The 18,359-nt window shown below is 39.8% G+C and overlaps 1 pseudogene; it reads right to left on the bottom strand.

Moving 5' to 3' along the window:
- Positions 1-732: 732 nt before the first annotated feature.
- Positions 733-1,279, bottom strand: LOC122742202 (annotated as a pseudogene).
- Between the last annotated feature and the right edge of the window lie 17,080 nt (positions 1,280-18,359).

Raw genomic sequence — 18,359 nt, forward strand, 5'->3', positions numbered from 1 at the left:
AAAGCCAAAATAAAATAAAATTTTCTCAGATCATTGCATGGCAGAGAAGAGCTAAGTGTATCACAGTTGATCATCACACAGAGTTGCTGTTACTATGTACAGTGTTCTTCTGGTTCTGCTCACTTCACTCAGCATCAGTTCATGTAAGTCTTTCCAGGTTTTTCTGAAATCTGCCTACTCAATATAACTTCCAGCACAATAGTGTTCCATTATATTCATATGCCACAACTTGTTCATCCATTCCCCAATTGATGGGCATCCTCTCAATTTCCAATTCCTTGCCACCACAAAAAGAGCAGCTATAAATATTTTTGTACATTTAGGCCCTCCCCCCCATTTTTAATGATATCTTTGGGATATAGACCTAGTAGCGGTATTGCTGGGACAAATGTTATGCACAGGTTTTTTTTGTTTGTTTTTTTGGTGAGGCAATTGGGGTTAAGTGACTTGCCCAGGGTCACACAGCTAGTGTTAAGTGTCTGAGGCCGGATTTGAACTCAGGTCCTCCTGACTCCAGGGTCAGTGCTCTATCCACTGCTCCACCTAGCTGCCCCTATGCACAGTTTTATAACCTTTTGGGCATTGTTCCAAATTGTTCTCTAGAATGGTTGGATCAGTTCACAACTCCATCAACAATGTATTAGTGTTACAGTTTTCCCACATCTTCTCCAAGTGACCTTGTTTTTCCACAAATGACTATGATAACAAGAAAAAAGCATTAATTGAACATAATTTTTTTTTAATAGTTGACTCTTTTTATTAACACATATACATTTACTTGTCTTCTGGCTTGTTAAAGCAGTAGGTTAGACAACACTTGCCACAATAATGTCTGTCAAAATGGCCGGCCATAAAGACTCCAGCACCACATTCATCAGAAGGGCACTCTCGTCGAAGGCGGCTGATCTTGCCATTCTCATCAACCTTATAGTACTTCAGAACAGCAAGCTTAACCTTCTTTCTCTTATGCTTGTTCTTTTTGGGAGTGGTGTAAGACTTCTTCTTTCTCTTCTTGGCACCACCCCTAAGTCTCAGAACAAGATGAAGGGTAGACTCCTTCTGAATGTTGTAGTCAGACAAAGTCCGTCCATCTTCCAGTTGCTTGCCCGCAAAAATCTTTGCTGATCAGGGGGAATACCTTCCTTATCTTGTATCTTTGCCTTGACATTTTCGATAGTATCGGACGGTTCGACCTCAAGGGTGATGGTCTTCCCCGTCAGGGTCTTCACGAAAATCTGCATCGTGCCGCTGGGTCCACCCGTTGATGGTGGATCCGAAAGAGAGACCGCCCCGCCAACTCACGGGGTTTCCTCTGAACATAATTTTTAAAAATTGATTTATTCTAATTATGCAGCCTTTATAGATTGGCCAAAACATTTGTTTCTAGATGAGATCTCAGCAGCCATCTTGTTCAGCCTTTCCATATTGGTGACCATAGTTGTTTTGAGGCCTGAATTTTCTAATACCTTATGATAGAGAAGACCCCTTATATTTAGGGCTTTGTCCTAGTAGGATACTACTTCTCAACTACTTATTCAACAGTCAACATCTCTTATTTTCTTTTGCTTTGGTGTAACCCATATCCTTATGGTCCTTTAAAAAATAACAAAAACCCTGTCTCTGAGCATATGCATTGGCCATGCATATCCCTTAAGCTGTCTTCTTCACCTTTCCCCAGCCACTTTCCTTTTCTTCATTCCCTTTGTTTACATCTTCACTTGGAGCCTTCAAAGATGTATAACAAGAGAATTTGTACTTCAGAATCCTCTGTGACCTTACTGCCAAGAAATATACTTCTCATTTCTCCCTCAAGGGTATTGCTTATCTCTCCATAAAAATTACCATGGCATTCTCAAATCAACTCAACAAACACTTATTTAATTTTTAAATAAGTGTTTGTTCAGTCCTCTGTGGGTCTCAGACTATGTTAAGAAACAACTGGGTTGGGGGCAGAGCCAAGAAGGTAGAGTAAATAGCAGAGGAAAGTTCGGCAAGCTCCCTGCCCACCCCACCCCCAACTCCAAACAGATCTTGAAAATGCACCAGACCAAATATTGATCAGTATATCCAAGGGAAAAAAATCACAGTGAGTAATTTTTCCAGCCAGAGTCTATATAGGGAGACAGGTCTGTGGACACCAGGAATCAGATTAGCCAGAAATAGCCACAGAGCAAGAGAAAGCTGTTCACTAGGGTAAGAAGAGGTCACCAATATAACTGAGAGTCCTAAACCTGTGCAAGGTGCAAACTGGCAGCAGTAGTGTTCACTCCCCAGTCATGGAACCAGCATAGAAGGAAGAGGAGACCTGTACCTGGGGGTGGCAGTCCAGCAAGGGAGGAATGGTCTGGGGCCTTAGGCTGTGCACTGGACCAAGGAGCAAGTTCAGAAGCAAGAAGCATCTGTCTGGCTTAAACCCCAGGAGCCAAGCAGGCAAGGTCTCAGTCCCATGCTTCAGCCCAGTCTCAAGCCTGCATTACTAGGACAGGAATCCCAGACCAAAGGGGAGCCGCCTGCAAATCCCAGCCCAAAAGGGAGTTCTCTTATTCTGGACCAGCAGTTTTCCAACTAATTGATAGTGACAGTCTCTTAAAACTCCAGATAGGTAGGCCCAAAGTAATGCTACTCAGAGTCAAACCCAAGTGAGGGACATGCAGAGCTCAGACCTAGATGGAAAAAATTACTTTATTCTGGATCAGAGACTACTTTGAGAACAACTGGAAGTTTACACATCTCCAGCCTGTGCTATCTCTGAAATCTTGCAATAACACAACCTTCTATACCCTAAAGGAAGCAACAGGAATAATCCAGATGTTTCCTCCAAAAGTTCATAGAACCAGGCCCTAACAAAGTCCAGAGTTGGGGAGAAAGCTGGAAGAATAAGCAAACAAACAAACAAACAAAAAGAATTTCACCATAAAAAGCTATTGTGGCGGCAGTGATGCTCAAGACACAAACTCAGAAGAGAAAGACTCTAAAATATCTCTAAGCAATGCCACAAAGCAAAATTCCCTAATCTGGCCTTAAGGTTAATGAGAAATCCTGGAAGAGATGACATAAGAGTTTTTTAAAAGAGTTTGAAATGTTGTATAAATGAAATGAGAATGGTAGAGGAAAAATTTAGAAAGGAAATGAAAGAATTGGAAAGAGAATTCCAACTTGCCACAAAATGATGCCCACACAACAAACTCCTGAAAATTAGAATGGAAACTAATGACTTCATCAGATAAGAATAATTTTTTCTTATTTGTAATAAAGTATTTTTTTCCTGTTACATGTAAAGATAGTTTTCAACTTTTGTTTATACAAGCTTTTCAATTTTAGATTTTTCTCCCTCCCTCCCCTCCCTCCCCCCTCCCCTAGACAGCAAGCAGTCTGATATAGATTTTATATATCTATATCTATAATAACATTAAACATATTTCTGCATTAGTCATGTTATAAGAGAAAAATCAGAGCAATGACGAAAAACTTCAAAATAGAAAAACAACAGTACCAGAGACAAAAGAAATAGTATGGTTCATTCAGCATCTATACTCCCCAGTTCTTTTTTTTTTTCCTGGATTTGGAGACCCTCTTCTATCATGAGTTCCCTGGAACTCTTCTGTGTCATTGCATTGGTGAGAAGAATATACAATGTTGATGATACTGTGTACAATGTTCTTCTGGTTCTGGTCATCTCACTCATCATCAGCTCACGCAAGACCATCCAGGTTTCTCTGAACTCCTCCTGCTCATCGTTAGATAAGAATAAATATTAAAAGAGTCAAAAGACTGAGGGGAAAAAAACCCAGAAAAAATGTAAGTTATTCCTTAGCAAAAACAAATGACCTGAAAAACTGATTGAGGAGAGAGAATTCAAGAATCACTGGATTACAAGACAATTCCAAAGGACTCATGATGGAAAATGTTCTTTCTCCACATCCATAAAAAAGAACCGGAATCTGAACGCAGATTGAACTGTACTATTTCTACTTTTTTTGTTTTTTGTTCTTGTTTTGAGATTTTTTCCATTTTGTTCTGATTCTTCTTTTGCAACATGACTAATGTGGAAATATGTTTAATGTGATTGTACATATATAACCTATATCATATTGCTTTCTGTCTTGGGGAGAGGAAAGGGAAGGGAGGAAGGGAGAAAAATTTGGAAGTCAAAATCTTTTAAAAACAAATGTTGATAACTATCTTTACATGTAACTGGAAAAAATAAAATACTAATAAGATTGGAAAAAAAGAAAGTTGGTGACTACTAGTAATGAAATAAAAATAAATATATTATTATGGGAGATAAAATTTTAAAAAAATTAAAAAAAAGACAAATCAAAACAAAGACAAAATCAAAAAGAAGACAAAAGGGCCTAGATAGCATATTTCAAGAAACTGTAAAAGAAAACGGCCCAGATTTCTAAAAAACAAAGGGCAAAATAGAAAGCGCCCATCAGTCACCTCCTACAAGAAAACCCACAGTGAAAACTTCCAGGAATATTATAGGCAAAAAACAGAGTTTCTAGGTCAGAGAAAAAATACTGAAAGCAGCTAGAAAGAAAGAATTCAAGTACCAAGGGGTCCCAGTTAGGGTCTTATACAGTTTATCAGCCACCACTCTAAAGGAGCAGAGCTTGGAATATGATATTCCTAAAGGCAAAGGATATAGTCTTTTTTTTTTTTTTTTTTTTTGGTGAGGCAATTGGGGTTAAGTGACTTGCCCAGGGTCACACAGCTAGTAATTGTTAAGTGTCTGAGGCCGGATTTGAACTCAGGTCTTCCTGAATCCAGGGCCGGTGCTCTATCCACTGCGCCACCTAGCTGCCCCCAAGGATATAGTCTTAAAACCAAGAATAACTTACCCAGAAAAACTGAGTATAATCCTACAGGGAAAAAAATAGAATCTTTAATAAAATAGAAGACTTAGAAGCATTCCTGATGAAAAGACCAGAATTGCATAGAAACTTTGAAGCTCAAACACAAGAATCAAGACAGACATATAAAGTAAACACGAGTGAACAATCATAAGGTACTAGACCAGAATAAATGGTTTACATTCTAATGGGGAGAGATGATACACTTGTATGTCTTCAGTACCATGTCATCATTAGGGATCAAGGAAGTAGTCCAATGAGAGGACCAGGGAGTGGTTCTGCTACGTCTTGATGATCATAAAAGAAGAATGGAAAGGGAGGAGAAGAGAAATATTCTAGCGGGGAGGAAAGGGAGAGGAAGTATGGGGAAAACTATCTCACATAATCAGGGTGTGCAAGTAGAAGTCTATATAAAGAAGGAGAATGGGGTAGAGGGATCAGGTGACACTTGAATCTCATTTTCATCTGGGCAAAGGATGGAAGAATACTCACACTTGAGTATAGAAATGCATTTTCACCCACAAGGGAAACAGGAGGGAAAGGGGAGAAGAGAGAAGGCATAAGGATAAGTGGAGGAGAGGTTGGGTACATTAAGAAAATGAGGCAGGGGCAGCTAGGTGGCACAGTGGATAAAGCACTGGCCCTGGATTCAGGAGTACCTGAGTTAAAATCCGGCCTCAGACACTTGACACCTCCTAGCTGTGTGACCCTGGGCAAGTCACTTAACCCTCATTGCCCCACAAAAAAAAAAAAAAAAGAAAATGAGGCAGCTAGATGACTCAGTGGATACAGAGCTGGGCCTGGAGTCAGGAAGATGAGTTAAAATTCAGCCTCGGACACTTACTTGTGTGACCCTGGGCAAGTCACTTAACCTCTGTTTGCCTTAATCCACTGGAAAAGGAAATGGCAAACCACTCTAGTATCTTTGTCAAAAAAACCCCATAGACAGTATGGTCCATGAGATCACAAAGAGTTGGACATGACTGAATAACTGAACAAGGTTAAGGAAGGGATTAGTCCTAAGCAAAGCAAACTCTAAAGATATACAAAATTATAACAGCTCTTTTTGCAGTTGCAAAGAATTGGAAACTGAAAGGGGAATGGCTGAACAAGGTATGGTATATAACTGTGATAGAATATCATTGGTCTCTAAAAAATGTAAGATATATAACCTATATTTGATTGCTTATTGCCTCAGAGTGGGGTATGGGGGAGAGGGAAGGAGGGATGAAAATTGGAACCCCAAACTATAAACAAAAGTGTTATTACTTTAAAAATAAACAAATAAATAATGTAAGAAGAGGATGGTTTCAGAGAAACCTGGGAAGACTTGTACAGACTGATGCAGAGTGAAGTGAACAAAACTGAACTAGGAGAACAATTTATACAATGACAACAATATTATAAAAACAAACTTTGAAAGATTTAGGAATTCTGACCAGTGTAATAACCAACCACAATGCCAGAGGACTTAGGATGAAACATGCTGCCTGCATCCTCATAGAGAGGTGAAAGACTCAGAATGCAAACTAAGACATAAGTATATATATATATACACACACATATTTATATATAAGTATATATATATATACACACACATATATATATATATACACACACATATTTTTAAAAATACATGGCCCATGTGGGAATTTGTTTTGCTTAACTATATATGTTTGTAATAGGCTTTTTTCCCCTTTTTTTCCCTTTCTTTCTTTTCTTATTTTCTCAGTTTGGCAAGTAGAGAAGATTTTTTTTTCTGATGAAGAAAATAAAAAATTAAAAAAAAGAAACAGCAGCATTCATAGTCTCATGTTATATTCTTTGGAAAGCAATGGGTCAGTACAAAGACAAAACAAGGGCAATCTAAGTAAGGCAATTGCCTTGGGTACACAACACTAATGCAAGCAGAAAAATCTATGTGTACCTTTACTATTCTACACATGCCATGCTGTTAGGATAAGGGTGAGTGTGTAACTTTATATTCTTGCCTTGAGTTTAAAAAAAAAAGCTAGTTACAGTTCTAGGTCAGTATGTTTCCTAGTCAAGGGGTGAATCCTCAAAGACCTTCATTCTATAAAGGGAGAATGAATGGATGAATGAGCATTTATGAAGTGCTTACTATGCACAAAATACTGTGCTAACCACTGGGGGTCCACATAGGAAATCAAAACAGTCCCTGAAGTTAGGGGAAGTAAGACACATAGGAAGTTTCAGCTGTAAGACAGATTGAAAAGCAATTTAATCCTTTTCAATGGCAAAAGAGATGGTGTTGGTATTTCCATTAATCAGACCATATCAGTTTTGATTGTCAAACCATTTGACAGTGATGCAGACTTTTTTGAGTACTTTCTTTTCTGGGTTTTCAATAGCTGTGACTGCAAAGAATGCCAGGGTTGTAGCAACTGCCAAGAAAGTTGCCATGCCACATTTCCAAAGAGTTGCTTCACTGGACTATGGCTATTAGGATGAGACTGGAAACAGGGCCAGTGGTCTGGGTAGGGATAAGGACTGTTGTTCTCTGGGGCCCTTGTTAGTATCCAGTAACTGTTAGTAACTATTAATAAGTGGTGGTTGGTGTTGGTAGTTATAGAGATGGCAGACCCCTTCTCCACAAGGGTGGCTCCCCATGATGATGGCTGCAAGGGGGAACCTGGATTTAAATCTGTAGCCCTGAGCCCAGGTATACCATAGTTGACAGGCAGAATGTGCCCTTTCAAATTGACACTCATGATGAGTGTCATCAAATAGTCCCTGAGTCTGGCTTGGTTAGCAGGTGAATGGATTGACTGGTTAGGAAAAAGCTGGTTCCAGGAGAAGCTCATACCTTGGACCTTTAATGCTGTCAGAAAAAGCCCTTATGGGTCCCCCAAAGAGTTAGCCAATGGAAAGGGAAATGAAGGTTTGGTTGCCATCTTGGGTAATTTCTGCTAACACCCATGAGGGGCCCTCTTTCCTTAGCTGACAGCTGCATGCCAGTGGCCTCATAATCAGGCTCACAGTTGCCAGCTATAACCCTGCCCAGCTGTTGCATTGACAAAAGCTTCTCGTCAAATTGGACTAACTTGTCCAGTTGCTGTGGAGAGCAGGTTTACCCTTTCTAAGGGCCCTGGGTCATTTTCAGCCTCCCCCCAGGGTCTGAAATCCAACTGTTGCTATTTTCTCACTTTTCCCCAGCACGTCCCAGAGCTTATGTCCACTATGTCTCCTTTTAGATCACCTTCTGTTTCCAGAATCACACTCCCTCTTCATGAAGCTTTCTTTCGCTTTGTCCTTTAGTGAAAGATTCTCACATTGTTATCTGGTCACCCAATTCTTTTCTTTGTGGGCAAAAGGAGGTCCAGTGGCCAGCACTGGAAGGAGACTTGGAGACTCAAGCTCTTGATCCCTTCATTCACAGGGAGTGGGACCTTTAATAGCAGAATGCTTTAAAAAAATCTTTTAAGTCATTAAAAAGTTTAGACTCGGTTGAGAGTGACATCAACATTTTTTGCTAATTTTGCTGGTCAGGAAAAATATTTTTATTATGCAGTATGTGATTTTCAGTTTTCTGTGCCCTTTTGAGTTAAGTGACTAAAGCATAAAAACAGGGCACTGTTGTGAAATAATTTCTGTGTAATGTTAGCCAGATGCACTGAGTGAGGTCACTGGGTTTTTAAATAAAAGTAATACGGTGAAATGGCATTCATTACCAAGGTAGGTTTGGGTGCCTGCCTGTCATTATGAACTCAAGAGTACAAGCAGAGATTGATGTGGTGAGCTTTTTGCCAGCTTTTAAACTAAATAAAACAATTTGGTGAGTAAAGATGCCTAGAAACACTAAGACATTCATACAACTCCGGCTCCCTTTCCCAAATACCATTTTAAATAGCTAACCCAAGGCAACTATGATTTTTCCTTGTTGTGTGCTTCATTGTTCTCCAAACAATAGAGAAATGGATAAGAATAACCCACTACCATCTAGAGGAAGGGTATGGATGGGTAATCTGATCATGGAGGGTAAACCCTCTCTGGGCTAGCCATGAAGGCATGTGTCTGGTCTGGAAGATCCCAGAGAATTTAGGTTGGTCATGAGTCCATCTCAAGTGATTGGAAACATGCTAAATTGTGGACAGGTGTGTGCTGGAGTCAGATCCTTGAGACTATTAAATTTAAAGTGTGTTGTGCCCGAATTTTTTTTTTCTGGAGAGCAGTTTAAGCATTTGCCAATGTAAAGTTGCTATCTAGCTATACTCTCTAAAAATCTAATGAGTGGTCGCCAATAAATTATAAGCTTTAGCAAGAGTTTAGACTTTTAAGCATTTGTTAAGGAGAATAAGAATTTGGTGAAGAGAGAGAAAAAGAGGCCTAGATTCAGCTATCTATCTCGGGAAGCCAGCATCTCCTGCTCTGCTCCTCATGAAAGAGAATGAGAGAGCGGGTCTCGCCCCTTCATCCCACAAGCCTCCCTGTATAACCTGGAACATCCCATCCACACGCACAAACAGCTCCAAGCTAATTGGCTGGTAGCTTTGATAGACAGTACCCATGAGCAAATGTCACTTCATGATGTCAAGGAATTGAATTCCAAGCCACATGGCTTGCCCTCAGACACCTTCTCCTCATGGCTGAGCTTTCCTACAGTAACTTTCCAGTAGGTGGCGTCATTCCAATTGTTACAACAACACACATACCCCTGACTGGGGGGGGGGGGTCCTAGATAGAACTAATTTTTTTTTTCAGGGCAATGAGGGTTAAATGACTTGCCCAGGGTCACACAGCTAGTAAGTGTCAAATGTCTGAAGCTGGAATTGAACTCAGGTCTTCCGGAATCCAGAGCTGGTGCTTTATTCACTGCGCCACCTAGTTGCCCCCTAGATAGAACTATTAATCAGTAAACCATATCCCATCTCTACCACCAACACTCACTCTTGAGTTTAGGAAATGAAGAAACTTCCTTGGGTGTTCCACAAATCCCTAAAGGGCAGGGTCAGTCCAGAACTGACCTCCAAGAACAAGGGTGATATGGGTCTTCTTAGTTTGCCATTCATTTGGGGATAATTGGATCATGGGAGATAAGGGGGACTTGCAGATGAATCCCTTTAAAATCTGATCAGGGGCCAACCAGGGTCTGGACTGGGATCATAGCTATTTCTATATGGAGTCACAAAGGACTTCAAATTCTAGCTGTCAAACTTAGTAGCAGTGTGACCCTGGGCAAGTCACTTGACCTCTGAGCCTCACTTTTCCAATATGTAGAATGGGAATAATAGGTGTACTACCTTACTAGATAGGTTTTGAACTTACAGGTAGACATGGATAAGACATACAAGACAGGCAAGCATGAATGGGTTATGATGATATGCATTATTAGAGGAAATTCCTACATCTGTGAGATCACAGATTCATTTGAATGTTTTAATATCTACCTCACCTCACAGTGCTAATCAAATGAAATAAAGAATATATGCTCTAGTGTGGGTTAACCTCTACTTCCCCATTGTGGAGGGAGAATTTGGGAGGAAGAAAGTAAGGTGAATGGGAGGTTTTGTTAGTAATAATAGTCTTGGGGGCAGCTAGGTGGCGCAGTGGATAAAGCACTGGCCTTGGATTCAGGAGGAACTGAGTTCAAGTCCAGCCTCAGACACTTGACACTTAACTAGCTGTGTGACCCTGGGCAAGTCACTTAACCCTCATTGCCCTGCAAAAAAAAAATAGTCTTAAGAAGTCATTGTAATATTTCAGATTCACTCGAGAGAAGATCAAATACATGACAAGCAGAATTTAAAAAAATGAAATTATAGGGGCAGCTAGATGGCGCAGTGGTTAAAGCACTGGCCCTGGATTCAGGAGGACCCGAGTTCAAAGCCGGCCTCAGACACTTGACACTTACTAGCTGTGTGACCCTGGGCAAGTTGCTTAACCCCCATTGCCTGCCCAGAAAAAACAAAAAAACAAAAAACAAAAAACCAAACAACTTAAAAAATGAAATTATAGAATTATATACTTAGAGCAACTGGTATGAGATAGAATTCACAATTTCATATACAGTCCTATTTTTTGCATGTTTTGATTTATCTATGGAAATTGTCTGCTTTTTAAATGCAGCATTAAATGAAAAAACCCAAACAAGTTATAATTTAGCTCCTTTGGAAGACCTTTAGTGATTGGGAACCTACTGCTTTCCAAAGCATCCCATTTTGTCATGTTACTTTTATGTATATAATTTTCTTTACAACAGATGATCTGCTCTCCAAAATTTGGACCCATTGTTTCTAGTTCTGTACTGCTACTTCCCACCTATTTTTTTTTTTACTTTAAATAAAAATGTTTATAAAAAAAAAAGAATGTATGCTGTTAAAGCTAAAATTCTAGCTATTCTGTCTAAAATATCTAATGAGTGGTCGCCAATAAATTATAAGCTTTAGCAAGAGTTAGGCTTTTAAGCATTTATTATAAGGAGAATAAGAATTTGGTAAAGAGAGAGAGAAAGGCCTACATTCATCTATCTATTAAAGGGAGAGCACATTTCTAGCTCCACTCTCCACCAGAGTCCAAAGAAAAGAGAGCAAGACAGAGCGCCAGTCTCTTCCTTCCTCCTCCCACTAGCCAACGTCACTTCCTGACACCAAAGAAAAGACTCCTGGTCTTGCCTTCAAAGACCTTCACTTCATGGGTGGAACTCTTCTACAGTAAGTCTCCAGCAGGTGGTGTCATTCCAGTCGTTACAATGCTCTGTAAACTTTAAAGCGCTATATAAATGTGGAGCTTGGTAAAAGCCAAGGGATAAATTATAAGAAAATCTCCACTTTCCCCCTCTTGGACTATCAGGGAGAACCAGGGACTTCTCACCTACCTTGCTCTATCTCCCAAATCATCATCACCACCACCACCACCACCACCACGATGATCATCACAATTATCATTTATAGAATGTTTACTACATGCCCAATATTGTGCTAAGCACTTTACCATTTTCTTATTTGATCCTTTCAACCCTGGGAGGTAGGTGCTATTATTACCCCCATTTTACAAATGAGGAAACTGAGGCAAACAGAGGTTAAGTGACTTGGCCAGGGTCGCATAGTAACTGTCTGAGGCTAGATTTGAACTCAGGTCGTCCTCACGCCAGGGCTGGCACTCTATCCAGTTTGTTGTCTAATTTCCTGTTATCTTTTGATACATTACGGACCCATCTCTTTTCCAAATATTTATGACCCTGATGATATCTTTCTTGCTGCTTCTTACCTACATATAATCATTGGGAAATCATTGGGATACCATGTGTCTTTCTATTGCCCATTGGGTCACCTGAAATTACTTATTTTTTCCCCTGCAACCATGGTGTTCTATGATTTGCAGCCACCTAGGTGTTTAAATAATGTAGTAGTATATTGGTATTTGGGGGCAGCCAGGTGGACTGGACTTGGAAACAGGAAGTCTCATCTTCCTGAGTGCGAATTTGGCCTCAGACACTAACCGTATGACCCTGGGCAAGCCACTCAATCCTATTTGCCTTAGTTTCCTCGTTCATAAAATGAGCTAGAGAAGAAAATGGCAAACCACTCCAGTATCTTTGCCAAGAAAACCCCAAATGGGGTTACACAAATTTGGACACGACTGAACAACAAAATATTTAAATGATGGAGTTTTGTGTCAGGGGAGGAGGGGACCAGACAAGATAAAATCCACTCAACAAGGGAGTGGGCATGGAGGCAGTTCTGACCAGGCTGAGGACTGGGAAGGTAAGTAAGTGCCTTTGATTGATTTCTCACCTCCTCAGTCATCTTACCATCTGCCATCCTCTACTAAAGACCATGACTTCTGGGATTTAACCCTTTCAGCTGAACTCCTGCCCTGGAACCATGATTGGTGAGTGCTTGGAAGAGCCCACTTCAGTTAGGTGGTCACAGCCAAGCTTCTTTATACATCTCATTCATCTTCTCACTAGATGCCAGCCGAATACTCTGAGAGGGGAAGGAGGGAGAAAGCTCTTTGCAGTTCCAGAAACATCATCAAACCAATCCTGCCCATGTGTCAATCTATCCCCCATTGTTCCATTCACTTTCCAAACCAAAATACCAATCCCTGGACAATATTCCCCTATATGTGTTGTTTCCCTCTCTGAGAACCCTCCAGAACTCAGTCCATTCTTTAAAAAAGAAAGTTTTATTGACACCTTTGTTTTAATTACAGTCATTTACAGACATACTGCTTTCTACCCCTAACTCCAGCACTGAATCTCTTGTAACAAAGAAAAAACAATTAAGCAAAAATGAATGGCAGATTGCACAAGCCAGTGAATATGGAGGGGGAGGTAGTTGGTCTCTGAATGTTCAGTTTGCAGTTAAGTGACATAATAGTCTTCACATAAACTATTGCTAAGCTAGGTCTTTCCCATTCTACATTTTTGCTATTGATTTTTTTGAACCTAAGCAAACTTATTGTAAGATTTTATATCTATCCCTGTTAAATTTGTTCTTTTTTTTAATTCATCATTCTAGCAGGTGATGATATTTTAGTATTTTGATTCTGTCATCCAATTTAATAGATCTCAGTCCCAGCTTTGTATTTTTTTACAAATTTGGTAAGCACATGTATGTGTATTTATATTTATGCATATGTATATACACATTTGCAATACACATATGTAATCTTTTGCCAAGTTGATGATAAAGATGGTTGTTCAAGTAATACTCATCCATATTTCTTCTTTTCCACAAGTATTTCATGAGGGGCTTTGCTAAGTGTTTGTTAAGAGATCAGCACTATGACCCTAACATTCCCTTGATTTCAAATGAAATAATGTATGTAAATCACTTTGCAAGCCTTAAAGTGCTGTCAGCTATTACTATTATTATTATTATTATTATTAAATATTGATTATTATTCAAGGCAATGTGGCATAAGAGACAGAGGGCCAGACTTGGAGTCAAGAAGATCTGGGTTTAAGTCCTGTTCTAATATATGCTAGCTGCATTGCTATGAGAAAGTTAGTCCTCCAGTATCTCAAGTTAACAGTCTGTGAAAGTATGTTAGATGTTATTTTGTTTTGTTTTGTTTTGTTTTGTTTTTTTGCGGGGCAATGGGGGTTAAGTGACTTACCCAGGGTCACACAGCTAGTAAGTGTCAAGTGTCAGAGGCTGGATTTGAATTCAGGTACTCCTGAATCCAGGGCTGGTGCTTTATCCACTGCTCCACCTAGCCGCCCCTTTTTTTGTTTTGTTTTGTTTTGTTAGACGTTATTGCACATGTATAACCTATATCAGATTGCTTGCTGTCTTGGGGAGAGGGGAGAGGAGGGAGGGAGAAAAATTTGGAACTTAAAATCTCATAAAAAATTAATGTTGAAAACTATCTTTACATCAACATGGGTGGAGACAAGTGACTAGTCAGCATTGGTGGAGAGAATTTCCACCTTGGGAGTCCCCCCTACATGGTCTAAATCACAAGTCTGTACACACTAATAATAATAATAATAACAACAACAACAACAACAAAAATAACGATGGTTTTAAAATTATTTACCGGTCTACTAATCCTGTGGAAAAAAGGAAACAAGGCTACTTGGCAAGTTTTTTTTTCATAGAACCCATGTTGATGCCTTTTGATCATAGATTGTTTTTCCAGATATTAAAATACCATACATTGTGCTAGACTGGCTTGGGGGATGATCACCATAACATTTATTGGTATGTAAAGCCATAATCGGGGTAGGAAGACAGGGCACCACGTTTCGAAGGCACTGAAAACATTTTTAGGGCTTCGACAGTGTAGGTACAACAGAGTTCCTGCCTTGCCAAGAAAACAAAGGTCATTTCCTGGGAGGTCCCTCTTTTCCACTATTCCGCATCTCAAAACCCCTTAACATTATTCCCCCTCCTCTCCTCCTTTGCTACCATTCTCCTCACTTAGCCTAATCCTTCTGCCCTTGATCTCTATCTCCTGCTGTCTCCTCTGCCAGCTTGCTCCCATAATCATACCTCCTCTTTAATTTTCAATCTCTATCTGATGGCTCTTTCTCTGCTGTCTACAAACATGCCCAAATCTCCCTTATTAAAAATGCCAAAACAAAAACCTATAGGAAAAAAACTCTTAATTTGGAACTGCTGTACCTGCAAACTATCGCAGTATGTATTGCTGTTTTCTTTCATAGCAAAATTCTTAGAAAATAATAATAACAATGGGGATCTGATTTATAGAGGGCTTTAAAGTATGTGAAGCACTTTACTCCTTCAAGCCTCACAAAAAATTTGTGAAGTGGATGTTATTAATATCTCCATTTTACAGATGAGGAAACTGAGGCTGAGAGGTTTAGTGACTTACACCGTGTCATATGATTATTAAGTGTCTGGGACAGGATTTGAACTTGGGTTTTCTGATTCCAAGTACAACACTTTATTCATTGCACCACCTAGAAAAAGCTATTTATATTCATTGCCTCCATTTTTCTCTCACTTCTTCACCTTTACATTGTGGTTTATGACTACTACTCAAGCAAAATCCGCCCCCCCCCCCCATTTGGCATTGAACTCTTCTTTGCCAAAACCCACTGGCCAAGGCTTCTTTTCAGTTCTCATCTTCTTGGCTTCTCTGCAGCATCTGACACTATGAGTTTTCCTTCCTTCTTAGATAGTCTCTCCCCCTTAGGTTTTCTTGACACTTCTCTCGTCTACTTCTCCTACCTGCACAGCCATTCCTTCCCAATCTCCTTTGCTGGATCATTGTCCAAGTCATCTATTTTGAGAGAGCTCTTTCCTGAACCTCTCTTCTCTTTTGGTGATCTCATTAGCTCCCACAGACTCATAGACTCCCAGATATATCTATGTATCCAGTCTCTGTTCAGAGCTGGCATCCAAAGCAGAACTCCTTAACTTCCCCTCCCCTCTCCCCCTCCTCCTAATTTTCCTATTTCTTTTTTTTAATTTTTATTTTTGGTGAGGCAGTTGGGGTTAAGTGACTTGCCCAGGGTCACACAGCTAGTAAGTGTCAAGTGTCTGAGGCTGGATTTGAACTCAGGTCCTCCCAGCTCCAGGGCCAGTGCTTTATCCACTGCACCACCTAGCTGCCCCAATTTTCCTATTTCTTTTGAAGGCACCATCATTCATCCATTCACAGAAGTTCATAACCTCAGAGTCACCTTCAATTTCTCCTTCTCTCTCATTCCCAGTATCCAGTCAGTTGCCAAGTCCTGCAGATTCTTCCTCCATGACACTTTATTGAAGAAAAAAATGTAAATACTAGGTACAAGTTTACCAAAAAGGATTTTTATTAATTTAACATCATTCTAAATTCAAGCATTGTTCTGTTTGGAGAGAAATGTCCAAACTGAGTCCCTATCAGCCTTTAAGACATCTCTCTGGATAAAGCACCAGCCCTGGATTCAGGAGGACCTGAGTTCAAATCCGGCCTCAGACACTTGACATTTACTAGCTGTGTGACCCTGGACAAGTCACCTAACCCTCTTTAACCCATCTCTTTAACCCAAGACATTTTGAAGTTAACATTTGTAGGAATCTTGAACAAGGAAAATGTCATGATATGATAAAACACAGATTTGGGTTAATATTCTACTGGCCTAGTAGAACAATAGTCAATCTTTTCAGAGTGACCCTCGGGAATTGTCCTTCCTATTGCCCTTGCTGCTCTTTGACCCTCAAGGTTCCCCTTGAAGTAAATCAGTGGGTCCTCCTCCCTCAGAGGAAGAGCCTAATCTCTTTAGAATGGGTAAAAGAGGTGTTATTTAGGGAGATCATATCTCTTAATCCCATCAGGGATTAGACTCCTGATTCTCCATAGGAATTTCTCTACCAGCCATAGAAAACTTCTTCACCCTGGAAATTTATTCCACCATGGATTTCTTCTTACCCTGGAAGGACCCTCTGCCCCTGTGAGTCTCTCCTTCTAATTGTCTGGTTCCTTCCAGGACCTTTGTTTTAAGGAAGATGCCCAGGTCAGCCATGTCTTCATCCTTCTCTAGGCATCCCTGACTCCCAAGACTTCCCTCTACTATCTCCCTTCAGCTGGTATCTTCATCTTTCCCCAGCCCCATTTGCAGTTTCCTTTTATGTGTTTTCTTTCCCCATTAGAATGTAAGGTTTTTTGTTTGTTTGTTTGTTTTTAAGAATGTAAGCTCTTGGAGGCAGAAAACTGGGAAACAATTTTTGTGGCCAGTGCTTCTGATAAAGGCCTCATCTCTAAAATATATAGGGAATTAAATCAAATTTATAAGAATCCAAGTCATTCCCCAATTGAGAAATGGTCAAAGGATATGAACAGGCAGTTTTCTGATGAAGAAACCAAAGCTATCTATTCCCATATGAAAAAATGCTCTAAATCTCTAATGATTAGAGAGATGCAAATTAAAACAACTCTGAGGTACCACCTGACACCTATCAGATTGGCTAAAATGACAAAAAAGGAAGATAATAAATGTTGGAGAGGCTGTGGGAAAATTGGAACACTAATCCATTGTTGGTGGAGCTGTGAACTGATCCAACCATTCTGGAGAGCAATTTGGAATTATGCCCAAAGGACGATAAAGCTGTGCATACCCTTTGACCCAGCAATTCCACTTTTAGGTCTTTTGCCCAAAGAAATCATGGAAGGGGGAAAGGGACCCACATGTACAAAAATATTTATAGCTGCTCTTTACGTGGTAGCAAGGAATTGGAAGTTGAGGGGGTGCCCATCAATTGGGGAATGGCTGGACAAATTGTGGTATATGAATACAATGGAATACTATTGTACTGTAAGAAATGATGAGCAGGAAGAGTTCAGAGAAACCTGGAGGGTCTTGCGTGAGCTGATGATGAGTGAGATGAGCAGAACCAGAAGAACATTGTACACAGTATCATCAACATTGAGTGTTGACCTACTGTGCTGGAATATATTCTTCTCACCAATGCAATGGTACAGAAGAGTTCCAGGGAACTCGTGATAGAAGAGGATCTCCAAATCCAAGAAAAAAAAAGAAAAAAAGAACTGTGGAGTATAGATGCTGATTGAACCATATTGTTTCTTTTGTTTTGGGTGCTGTTGTTTTTTTTTTTTCTATTTTGAGGTTTTGCATCACTGCTCTGATTTTTTCTCTTGTAACAGGACTAATGCAGAAATAGGATTAATGTTATTATGTATATATATATATGTGTGTGTGTATATATGTATATGTATATGTATAGAGATATATAGACATAACCTATATCAGATTACCTGCTGTCTAGGGGAGGGGGGAGGGAGGGGAGGGAGGGAGAAAAATCTGAAATTGTAAAGCTTGTATAAACAAAAGTTGAGAACTATCTTTACATGTAACAGAAAAAATAAAATACCTTATACATTAAAAAAAAAAAAGAATGTAAGCTCTTGTATTGTTGAGAATAGTCAAGTCATTCACAAGACTATTCTCAACAATACAATGATCCCAAAGGACTATTGATGAAACATACTATCCACCTCCAAAGAAAGAACTGATATTGATGGAACCGACTGAAGCATGCTATTTTTCACTTTCATTTTTTTTCCTTT

Source organism: Dromiciops gliroides, chromosome 2 (assembly GCF_019393635.1).
Source record: "Dromiciops gliroides isolate mDroGli1 chromosome 2, mDroGli1.pri, whole genome shotgun sequence".
Lineage (NCBI taxonomy): Eukaryota > Metazoa > Chordata > Mammalia > Microbiotheria > Microbiotheriidae > Dromiciops > Dromiciops gliroides.